Below are 13,305 nucleotides of genomic sequence, written 5' to 3' on the forward strand. Positions count from 1 at the left end.
TTTTCTGGTAAAGTTTGATCCAATCATTGTGTGTTTTCTGGTATAGTTTGATCTAATCATTCTGTGTTTTCTTATTAAATGTTAACAATTAACTAATAACAGATTGTCTGTGATATCACCTATGTGGAAATGAACATAACAGAATGTCTCTTGTAATCACTAAGTGAACAAATGTCATTTCTAGAGAATATATTTACAATCGGATTCAAGTGTCAGACTTTCTACTTGTTTTTTTTTTTATTCTTCACTTAAATTTTTAGTTGTAGTTCTAATTATATCTGTGGTAATGTAAGAATATCATGGCCTGTCAACTGATATCTATTTGTTAAAAACAACCTGGCAATGTTGACAGTCAACACTTTGAAATTCAGATTTTGTTTTCAATTCAACATGCATTTATTGACCTACAGTCTACCACAACACCCTAATTTGATGACTTTCTTAAATGTCACATTTTAAAACTAAAAGGTTAAAAAAAATGTATAATTAAGATAAAAGAGATAACTACGCCTACACTGGGTTGACTGACGTAAGATGACAGTTAAATGTAACATTCTTGTAACATGTGGTTTCAGTCACATGTAGGAGTAAGATTACTTTTAACACCTAATAGTTTGTTAACTGATTACAGGCATATACATGTAACCCACCTGGTCATCTCATCATCATTTGTTACTACAGAAATAAATTACTAACTTTATATATACTATTCAAAAAAAGTAGGGGATATTTGATTTTTAAGTGTTATTAAAGTCACCTAATGAAACTGACGAAGAAACAAATGACAAAATGAAATGAAGTTCACATTCATCGATTTATTCCAAATGATCGTTAGACTAAGTAAGGCACAGACTGACCATTATAAGGGTAAAATGATACCCGGGGTCAAACAGCAAAGTTACCACAGCATCACAACCAAGTCAGTAACGGGTAAATCCTCCTCTGTTTGCCAAACAAGCATTGATCCGACGTGGCATACTCCTAATGAGACGTCTAAGGTCATTTTGATCCAGATTGTCCCATTCCTGTTGCAACGCAGCAGCAAGTTCTTGGACATTGGCAGGACGTTGTTGACGTTGACGTAACCTCTGTCCAAGCATGTCCCAGACATGCTCGATGGGGGAGAGGTCAGGACTCAGTGCTGGCCAAGGTAATGTGGTGATGTTCTGTTGTTGGAGGTAACCTGTAACGATCCTGGCCCTGTGACATCTTGCGTTGTCATCCTGGAAGATGAAACGGCGGCCATGACGTCGTGCGAACGGCACAACATGGACTGCCAAGATGTTGTCCCGGTAGTACTGGCCTGTAACACGCCCTGCAACAACATGTAAAGCCGTTCTTCCAGCAACAGTGATGCCTCCCCACACCATAACAGAACCACCCCCAAATCGATCATGTATGATGACGTTAACGTCTTGGAAGCGCTCGTTTTGACGACGCCACACCCTCCTACGTCTGTCCAAAAAATCAACAGTGAACCTTGACTCATCTGAAAACATCACATTGCTCCAGCGTCGATTATCCCAGTGTTGACGATCCCTACACCAACGACGTCTTGCCTGAATGTGATGATCTCTCAAACAAGGGATCACGCGAGGACGTCGGGCGCGAAGGTGACCCCTATGCAGTCGATTCCGAATCGTCTGGCCACTCACTCTCACACCAGTGTCTGTTTGAAGACGAGCGCTGATCTGATTTGCTGTGATGACACGATTTCTCAAGGCCAAGGTACGGATAAATCGATCCTGGGCTTGAGTTGTCGCCCTTGGTCGACCTGAGCGTGGTCTGTCCTGTACAGATTGTGTATCACGGTATCTGGACCATAGCCTGCTTATGACAGACTGAGAAACATTCATCGTCCGCGCCACAACCGCCTGTGTTGTGCCGGTCTGTAGCATGCCAAGGGCACGTAACCTTTCATTTTGGGTAAGCCGACGCATATCAAAATTTGTTTTCTGGTCACTAAAACAATTAAACTGATGTTTCCACCCTGGAATTCAATGCCACAATGACTGTAACATTCAAAGTCAGAGTCGTGCAAATCTTGGGTTGAACCCCCATGATGATCCCAAGCATCACCTGCATTCCATGCGGTAGCTATTGGTGCGTTTGGGCGTCACATGTAACTGGAAATGTTTCTTCTGTTAGGTTCTATAGTGACTTTTTTCGTAGTCATTTGCATATTTTAGTATTATGCCCCCAAAATCAAATATCCCCTACTTTTTTTGAATAGTATATATTCAAATGGATTACATTACTAGTGTTTGTATAATAATAACAATTCTACAGTACGGTAGTCAAATATTTCCAAGCAATTACTATGAATTAAGAATTGGACAGTTTGTTGATACAATTATAATAAACATAACCACACTTGATACAAGGTCAATTACTAGGTTCATATTTTACAGATGGGTCAATTACTAGGTTCATATTTTACAAACCTGACAACTACCAGGTTCATATTTTACAAACAGGACAATTACAAGGTTCATATTTTACAAACTACAAACTAGGTTCATATTTTACAATCGGGACTATTACTAATTGTTTTTGTTTTTTCCATCTTAACAGTGGAATTGTTGTATTGATATTAAAATAATTTTTACCTATTCTGAAACAAAGGATCTTCTGATACTCAATGCTGTGAGGTTTCTTTGTTATATTTTTTATAAAATTTTACATATTATATATTTTCCTCATTTACTTGTAATGCGTAATTAGAAGTCATTATATATCTATATATATTGTGTGGCATTGCAAGCTGTCAAAACTTTTGGCTTAATATGGATGGTGTATATCACGAGGTGGGAACCACAAGACTATAACTATTCTCAGACAAAAATAAAATTAAGACACTGTCAAGAATTTAGTTAAATATTTGTCTCAAACTAAAGGGGAAAAAATTGACATTTTCCTTAAGTGTAGAAGTGTCAGATTTATACTTTGACCAAATTAGCCAAAATGTTGAAAGTGTATGTGGTGTAGCTTATAAATATTAGAAGTCTGATAAAGACATACTGGGTAGTAATCAATGGCTGTCTGTTCATGGACATAAATAACAACAGCCAGGAATTCAGACACAAAAATGCATGACTCTATATAGCTGTCATAACTCTGGCAATGATTATCGGCAATCGTCTCATGACCTTAAATACTGTGTATAACTTTCAAGTCAATCAGATATTAACTTTAGCCTCAATAGGGTCAACAAGATTTTTCAAAGTGATCATGGGCCATAACTCTGGGAGTAATTATCGGAAATTGTTGAAAATCAATAGGTTTCTTCATCTCATGACCTTAAACACTGTGTATAAATTTAAAGTCAATCAGACATTAACTTTAACCAGACTGACGACAATATACGACCACATTTCAATGTGGGCATATAAAAATGATGAGTGGTAAGGCACTGGACATGCACTTCTTGAATAAAGATAGTTTGCCAGGCAATGAAATAACCCACCCACAGCAGCTAAGTCATCCGAGCAGTCCACAAAGAATCTCATATAGATATTCTTTTGTAAGTAATGAGAGCCTTTACAATACACTAAAACTGATCAAGAGTACCATTCCAGGAAGTAATTATCAGTTCTTCCTTGTTATAACATTTAATATCTAAAACATTATCGTTAATCAAATGATAACTTTAGCTGTTAAGATTTATCGAAAATCAATCAGATTTACTTGGTGAGAGGCAATAACTCAAAAAGTGATCATCAGGTTCCTCATCTCATTACCATGAACACTTTGTATAACTTCACAGGCAATTCAATGATATCTTTAGGGGTTTGGGTCAATAATTCTGGAAAAAATTATCAGAAATAGTTGAAAATCATTAGGCGTCATCATTTCATGACAACTTTTCAAAGTGATCAAGGGCCATAATTCTAACGCAGAGGATTGACAACAATATACAACCACATTTAAATCTGGGCATGTAAAATGTCTAGCAGGAAGTAGAGCAAAACAAGTCTACAGGAAAGACAACAACCGTACAAACCTATTTTTGAATTCATATAATAATTCTACTGTGTAAAAGTAATAAAATGATACAGTAACAACACATCACAGGATGTAATAACTCACTGCAATATTTAAAACATTCAAGCATGTTGCAATTAAATTGTCACTGTCATAACATGCTGTCGGTCAAACGTCCAAAAGATATTAAAATATGACGTCAATCAAATCAACAATTTGATGTCTTTTATTTACTTTTTATGTGGATGACATGTCAACTGAAGTCTGCTAGTAGTAATTATACATCAGTCTTTGACGTCATAAATATTAATATTATTTACAAACAGTGTTTATACTTATTTATACCTTCAATGCATAACCATATTTTGAATAACATTTTTTACTAGTCTCTTTTTTTTAAAAAAAAAAATGTTATAAAATATATATTCTTTTTAATCAAGTTTTCATTGAAAACATTTTCATATTTTCTGACAAAGTAGTCACTATTAATTCCCTTTAATAAAGATTTTGGATTTATGTTGTGTTTTTTTAATTCTTTAATTTATGATATTGTAGGTCTCAGAAAATTGAGACTGATAATATATGTAGTAGTAAAGATTAAACATGCAGTTACTTGACCCAGAAATACCAATCATACCACTCCTTTTTCAACTTTGGCCTTAAAATTTGGAGGTTATTAGTCAAAGGCCAGTTTAGATAGGACCCCCAGCATTGAGGCACTCCTGTGGAATATGATATGTCTGTTCAGTAGGTTTAAGCCTATCCTACTTAATCTATTTTCACACTTCATTTAATTCACTCTCAAGCAAACATTACCAAGGCGGTAAGAAAATGCATTTAAAAAAAAAAAATACCTCTTCATTTCATGTTCGTGCAAGTTGGGATTATATTATGACAAAGCCACATACCTACGCATAAGAGAAAACACTTAATGTGCAACCACTGGAGCAGTGGGTGTTTAACAGGTGTTGTCTAGATTATTTAGTCTTACAATATGTTAAACATTACAACACCCTACACCATATTAAATTATGTATTAAAAAATTTCCAAGTCAAAGCTGGGATAACATCATTCAAAATCTTAAGTTAATGGCAACTTCTAGCTCAGTTTACTTCCAAGACAAAATACTTTGAAATATTAAGAATGACTGGTTTCTTTCAACCCATGTGTATAAGCATATTCCAAAACTTAAACCATATTTAAAAGTTTTGGTAAAATCAAGCATTCATACAGAGTTTAGGCAAGTCTGTTTAACCTTAACCAGTTAATTTTTCGCACAGTAATTGACCATGAAATAATACTAAATGTAGCTAAAGATACTAATTATAAAGCGGACACAAATATGTAATCTATACATGTATAATATCCTATCATATCCATGATTTTCATATCCGTGATTTTAACACCATCCTTAAGCAGAGATAATCCTTCTTATGTCTCAGACCCCAACCAAAAATTGTTAACAAGCTTCTACAATTGAACAGGTTTATTTGCCCCTTTTCATGTTCAAATTGCACGTGGTTTAAGATTGCAGAAATATGTAAGCCAGTTTAGCTTGGCACAATAAAGATGACATGTTTTATGTGTCAGTACAGTACATACAGTTTGAACATAGAAAAGTAGAAAGTACTGGTCACCTAATATATGAAGCGAATCAAGTCAAGTCAAAGTGACATCATTCAAATATTGTCCAAGTGGGTGTAACAGCCTATATGTGTTTTAATTCAATATATATTCTATACTGTCTACAGTCCCGACATATTATTAATATTTTGTTTTATTCTAATTTAACCATGCGATCATAGGATTGTACCTGATGTGCATTGTTGGGTTTCACTGTCCAGACGGGCTGCTATATAAACCATTACTAACAAAATGTAATGGTTAAATAAAGCTATTTCACACACAAAGTATATATTATGGTAGTCTCTAACATGAGACGGTAGGTCATGTCAGTTGATGATGCATGTGGAATCTCAATCATTATAGAAAACTCTGCCAAAAATCTGATTCCCGTCCCTTCAGTCCAGTCCAAAAATTGGTTAAATTAGTACATTATCATTAGATATACCTAATATAATACAAGGACTGTAGGCCAGTTTACAATATAGGCCTACATGTATTTATATCTCTCTAACTATAATATTGACAAAAGTATAAAAGTTTCTAAAATTAATTTCCACAAGTTAACATATCTAAATAGAACTTCACTTTAAAGGGGTAAACATGTTTACATTTTTTATTTATTTAACAACTGGCTATATTCGACACTAAATAGTCAATAACTTAAAGGGGAAAGTCTCAAATTTCAGTTAACACCTTAAACAAAAGTGAATCTACATGTAAATTTAATACTTCAATTATATGAGTGCAATGATAATCAATTTCGACTAATAAATAACATGGAAAATGAGAGTTGCCCGTTCTTTGAAAAAGCATCACAAAGTTTTAGGTAGTTGTACATTAGCAGGAGTCTTTCACCCTGAATCAATCAGTTTTACTCACTAAAGTCTATCTGGTACAGTTCCTTTAATTACATGTGTACTTTCTACATGTTTAGAGTTTAACCAGTAAACTTATTAATAATAAGATAAAGAAAGTGGGTAACTTATATAATTAACATGTACCTGTTAATAACATAAATGCTGCTTCAACATTCAGAGAGAAATTTTCAAAAAAAAATATTTGTAAATCCCTTAAATAAATATTTGCAATATATGTAGAAGTTGTGCTACTGTCATGTTCCACATCTTGGTGTGTCTATGTCTGGCTTTTTAACCTGTTGTTTTTATAGGTTCATGTATTATAATGTCAAAAGTGATTTCAAGTTGTTAAAACTACACGTCTGTTTGCACAGAGCTATAAAAAAAGAACTACTTAACACAAACAAAACTCAATTAAGATGAAGAAAACAATGAAATATTCAGAAACAAAAAATACATTATTCTGTGAATCATCTATGATAAATCTATCATTATAACCTCCAGTCACTCCAACAGATTAAACTTAACACACAGTTTTTTTTTATGTCAGAGAAGTTAACCTTTTAATTATTGCATTCAACGAAACAATATATTTCGCTTGGCTGCAACCTACTTAACACCTTTTAGTCAGGGCTATAGTCCAGACCAAGCTTGGCTGATGCTCTTGTCATCTCAGTTGTTATTAGTACTTTAAGCCTCACTGAACACTGAACAAGAGTTGAGTAAATTGAAGTGACATAGGGCCTTGAGGTGTTGGACCAATGTAAGCATCCAATATTATTCATGGCCGAGTGATCGGAATCACAAGGGTTGAAAATAAAGGTAGAATACAAGAAGATTAATGATTAAACACAAGCTTCAAACTGTGAATATAAGGATAAGTGTGCCAAGTAATTGGGGCACACGTGCTCTAACAATACAACCGTCCTATAATGCAGGCAAGAGAAGAATTAATGTGATGGTGATTTTAAGAGGGTGGCGATGACAGCCATCTAGCGCTCTATGACACGTGGGTTCGGCCAAGCGTGGAAGAAGGACCATTTACAAATCAAAATATTCATTTGTCGAGGTAAAAAACGCCTGAACAGAACAACATGATCAGCGAGGATGAGCGACTGGTCATGAATGTAGTGGGTCAAATTTCTTGTATATTACATGTGGCAGTATGACAACACGTCAGTAAAACTTTGTTCTTGTGAAAAATGGTAGAAAATAATAAAGGAGATATAATAGTATACGGTAAAACTAAGCAGGTGGATTGTCGGGGATCTTTGACAACTCCTCAACCATTGTAATCTTATTTCACCCAATTTTCAAAACACATCATCTGAGCTAATCGGCTACACTATAGTCACTCATATTGTGGGAATTAAGTTGAGCTTGCCAGATTCTACCACTAATTAAACGCCTCTCGCACAACAATTTTCACTATCCAAAGAAAACATACACACAATACATCAAAGCATTATCAATTGCTTCCACTGCTAAGCTAAACAAAATTTGCTCAAACTTTGCCCTTCATGGCAATAGAAAATAATGCTGGAGTGTAGTCTATTAGTTGCAAAGTGACAACATTCATGTTGATTGTGTAATAACAATAAATCACTTAATATAAGTTGACCCGTCAGCTTAGCACATAAACCATTGTATTGAACAAATCTTGAAACTTCATAACAAGGGGGGTTTTTTATCCATAAATGAATGAAATGTATTTTTTACTCATTTTAATATTTCTTTCTGGGTCAAATTTCAACAATATTTCACAAGTCTTTTGTGGGGCAAGTTACAAGTTTTTGTGTTCGACCCTTCATTGTCGTTTAATGAAGTTTAATATTTTATGGTGTCTATTCACACAAGCCACTTTAAAGCTTTCAGAAATTGAAAGACACTACTGATTGCCCCTAGCCCCTTAGGCTGCCCTTCAGATTATTTTGTATATGAATCTTAGTAATGACAAAGCATACTGTATTAGATATTATAATAAGACAATGTTTGGCAGCACAAGATACCCCTTGCACCACTATTTATCTGTCAATCAAAACAAGAAACAAAATTTTCTATTGAAATCTCATTAAAATGAGCAAATAGTCTTCACACAGAATAACCGAATTAATTTTACTTTATATTTTCCTGTTGCTGTTCTTAACATATAAAAAGACATCCTTACACAATATTTATTCTTTTCAATACCAGTAATCAATTCTTTTTATACAAAATCATTTAATAAATCAATTTATCTACACTTTTATAATTTTATTTTGAAGTAATGAAACCTTTACAATGAATAATTCTTTCCTACTTTTTCTATCAATAATATTTTAAATAATCTTTATTTACTAATTCCATTACCGTTTGACAAAAACAAGAAGATAAATTAGGTCCCTTGAACTCGACACCTGCACCCTATCCGCAAAAACATGAGAGTTAAACTGTAATTAATTTTTATAAATGTGATTAGACAAAATAAAAGAATAGAAGATTGGCTAATAGGAAAGTAAATCAAAATCTCTAAAATGTTAATTGGAAGATTAAATAACAAGACACTCTAAACGATCATTTGTAACAATGGCTAGGGTCGACCATTAATTAGGCTATTATTAAAAAAAAAATCATTTAGTTCAAGGTAACACTACAAAAATTATGCTAAATGTAATTTGATCACTCTTCAATCTAATTATGTGACACATTCAACTAGAAAGAGCATTCATATCATTTTTCTATCACCCAATTTATTACTTACACACTGAAAAATAAAACAGAAATGAATAAAAAAAATGAGATTTTTAACTCTTTGTCACATGTACACTTTCATTCATCTGTGGCTAGATAGTATCAATTGTTGTGGTTTTGGTTTAAATCTGATATAACTCTATGACTCACTTCACCCATTGTAAATAAATTAGCCCCACTTGCTTTTAAAAACAGCAAAATCACTTTTCATAGAAATTTAGATTGCCAGTGACAGACCCTACTCCAGAAGCGGACAAACCTTGAGGTAGCTTACTGGCTACTTACAAAATGTTCTTGATTTCATGAGAGGACAAAATAGCCCCATTTAACCTTTGACAAAAATTACCAACCTCATAAAATAAGTCTGTTCGTAATTATTTCTTCAGTTTAAGGCTACTTAAATAACTTAATATCCTACAAACAAATTTCATCATGCTGAGCAATTAGTTAACACCACTTATTGATACCAATTCTAAAGACTCTCTTAAAGTTAATTAGTATTCATAGCACTTTTTGTTAAGACCATGTCTAATGAATCGGAAAATTAACTAAATATCATTATCAATATTATTAGTAATAACCAAACTGTTTTGTTTAACCATAATTTGATCATAATAACACTTTACATCATAATCATAAGAATCATTAAGAGCGAAGACATATTTTTAGTAATTATTCAAATTTCTCTATTTTAAACCTACATTATGCAAGAGCTAAATCTGTCTATTGCAGGTCTTTCTTTAGGCCTGACATGTTATCTAAATTATTAATTAGACATTAATTAACCTATCCAGACCATAATCAACTCTAGATGGCATGGCTAGCCTGTGATCTTTTGTGGATTATGAGCCGATTTACTGCATAACTTTATTTCCCGATTAAATGGATAATCGACACTATGCTGTTTATCGTAATGACTTTAGTAATGATGATCGAGGCTAGGCAGAAATTTCAATCGCTTAGTTCTCGGTTCATAGTGGATCAATTTGAATGAAATTTTCAGCAAATTGCCTTTACATTATCTAGTTTTTAACAATTACAGTGAGAACTGCCAACTCACTATCAAATCTCCCATAATGTATCTTTAATATTTTAGAATTTTAATGAGTATCAATTCAGTTGTTTAGATATAAACAAAATGCCTAAGGTCAATGTTACTTGATCATAATTGTGTTGGTTCATATGTCACAATAGTTGTATGAAAACAATTATCAGACGTTTATATGTCTTTGTCCAGTAAAACACCCGTAACAATAGGTCCGGGAGGATATAGCTATAAGTCTTTATATTGACCCCTGTAAGAGGATATAGTCCATGACTTCACACCTCATAAGAAAGCAAACGACAGTCGTTCATATTTCACAGGAGTGGATTAAATTCAAGCTGACGCATGATGTCCATGATGGACAACAATAGTTTATATTAAATATATTGTATTTGCATGGGGTCGATCCGCTGATGTCTTCTCTTATCTCTTCTATCAAACGCCTTCAACTGACATGCGACACTGAGCCCCTTACCCGTGGACACACGTCAGTTTAGAGACTTTTTGATGACCCCACGTTTGAACGAGCTACTTTGGCATTAAGACATGCGTCAAAGATTTACTCGTAATTCTAGGGACAATGAAACTTAATTCGGAGTTAAACATTAGAGGTCATGTCTGTCTTTTTAATCCCTTTCGGTCTTTTGCTCCGCTCATTAGGGAACTTCTATTCTGTAACCTTAATTGAACCTCAGCTATTGAAAGGGAACATGGAAAGGAATACAAGAAAATAGAGATCTAGGTTGCTGGCCTGCAGGTTTAAGTCCCCCTTGGGCTACAATGTACATCTGCCTATAAAATTTGAATCCAGCTTGACCACCAAAATTATATTGCAGTTAAATTTAAAATATTTCATGTTAAAATATGTTGTAAATGCATTTGACTGAAAACTGCTATAAAAAAAATTAGATGAATAGATTTAATCAAATAGAGAAAATAAAATTTAGTGAAAATATTCTTTTTTCAAAATTCAACATATGATAAGCAGGCAAAATTATTTTATAACTTTAACCTATCACACTGTTAGCAAAGGTTTTTAACTTTTTAATGCTTTATCCGAGAGTAGTAAATCAATCAACTTTATTATAGAGCAAAAAAACGACCCCCGGGCGTGAAACCTGATTATGAATATAAAAATATTTCTCTAACAATATCATGAATATAAGAACTTGGAAAGTGAATAAAAAATACATCAATTTTTATTATCCCATAGAGTCAATAGTTATATCAAGTATCGCTTTCATTTGTAAATATTTGTACTAGGGTACTCAACATGAGGGTTTTCTCAATAAATGTTCTAAGCCCTGACTATGATGTAAAGAAAGGGAAAACATTAAAGACAACCAAACATTGAAAAAGAGGTACAATTATTACAGGCATTCACCCATAAATTATTCATCACTGCTTTTAGTCACTTTATTAATTAGAACACGAGGTAGGCCTTCAGCTTACAAATTGGGACTCCCTACAAAGTTTTCTCTTTATTCTTGTGTGGTAATTACAACACAGAGATAAAAGAGAAAAACTGAAGAGCTCAAGTGTCCTGTCAACTTAAGTTCACCAAAGGCCAAAATCTCTGGGATTTTGTCATGTGTCAGTACAGGTGGACATTCTCAATTATCAAATTCAAGTCCTTTATTTTAAATCTTTTTAGATCTGGAGAGGACAGGGGAGAAAAGACATGTTTTTAATTTTTGTCATTGGATATTTGACAATAGTTTTACTTTCTTGTTACCAGAGAACAATCTGTGTGACAAATTAAGACTAACAACGAGTGACACTTATTCTAAACCAGTGTTATGACAAGATCCTCATGTAACAAACCCTATCACTGTCAATCAGTCATTTTTAGACATTGAAAACGTCCACAGTATTAGCCTATTAATCACCAGTAGAAATGCTATTCATGTACTTTATTCAGACCGTATTTCTGGCTAACAACAGAGGTTAAGTTGAGGAACAGATGTAAATGGATGTGAAGAGACTTGCAAAGCAAGACCCCATGGACTTTAAAAAAACAATTGCCACCTTAGCCTACAAAACGATGAATTAACCTTGAGGTAGCCAGCTAGGTTTTCCCATTATCACAGAGGGACTTGGACATTTTGTTCTAATAACTTTATCCAGATGTTTTTATTATCATTACAGGAAAAGGATTTTCTTGGATGGACAAGTGGATTAAGGACTTCAAATAGATTGTCAAAACTCATGCCTCATGGCCATTGTGGTGAGTTTTTTGTCCAATTGAGCGTTGTCCTAAGCGCAGATTCTTTGGATTTGTTTCAAAGATAAGCTGTCTTAATATTCTGTCATACACAATGAATAAAAATGTCTTCAACTGGTCTACTAATCCTCACATTTCACAGTTCGCATACCACAATATGCCACAATAAAATACGATGTGCATTATGTGGGGATCAACCACACTAAAAAGCATTGTCCAAGCTAACATTAGGCCAGTCTCTCGAAACCCTTTCTTGAAAAAACAAATGTTCAAAGGTCTATTGTTACTATTAAGTCCTGTGATTATTATATCAGAAAATAATCTTAATAAATGGACTACAATATTCACAATCTATAATTAAGTCGGACAATAAAACCATTGAAAATATTAAAATAACACTTCATACATGAATGAAGTTACGAGCAATAGCTGACAACATTAGATAATCCCATCTACTTCATTTTCTAAAGTGAATCCAGTCGTCTACAACAATAGAAGCTTCATAAACTGGCCCTGCTCAAAATTGGGATGACCAATTGAAGAGGTGAATTTATGGCCAGCTGCCCTATCTCTTCCTGTGTTTTAATCCTTTAAACCATGATGGAACATTTATAACATGAAATCTTTTTTACACCTCAGGTCAAAGTTTCATATTAAACAACAATAAGAAATAAATTTTCATTTTAATTCCTAATCATATGTGGCCTTTGGGGTAAGCCAGGTCACAAAGATTAACCCTTCCTTGAAGAAAAGCTCAATTAGTGGCCAGGCTTGAAACAACATAAAGAAATAGCTTCGGGGCTTGGAACTTGGGTCCCCAGACACGCCTGGCGATTCT

The 13,305-nt window shown here is 33.8% G+C and overlaps 1 protein-coding gene across 2 annotated transcripts in view; it reads right to left on the reverse strand.

Moving 5' to 3' along the window:
• Window positions 1-13,305, reverse strand: part of LOC126814560 (core-binding factor subunit beta) — a 46,154-nt gene that overhangs the window by 14,612 nt on the left and 18,237 nt on the right. The gene's annotated exons all lie outside the window — the stretch shown is intronic.

Source organism: Patella vulgata, chromosome 3 (assembly GCF_932274485.2).
Source record: "Patella vulgata chromosome 3, xgPatVulg1.2, whole genome shotgun sequence".
NCBI lineage: Eukaryota > Metazoa > Mollusca > Gastropoda > Patellidae > Patella > Patella vulgata.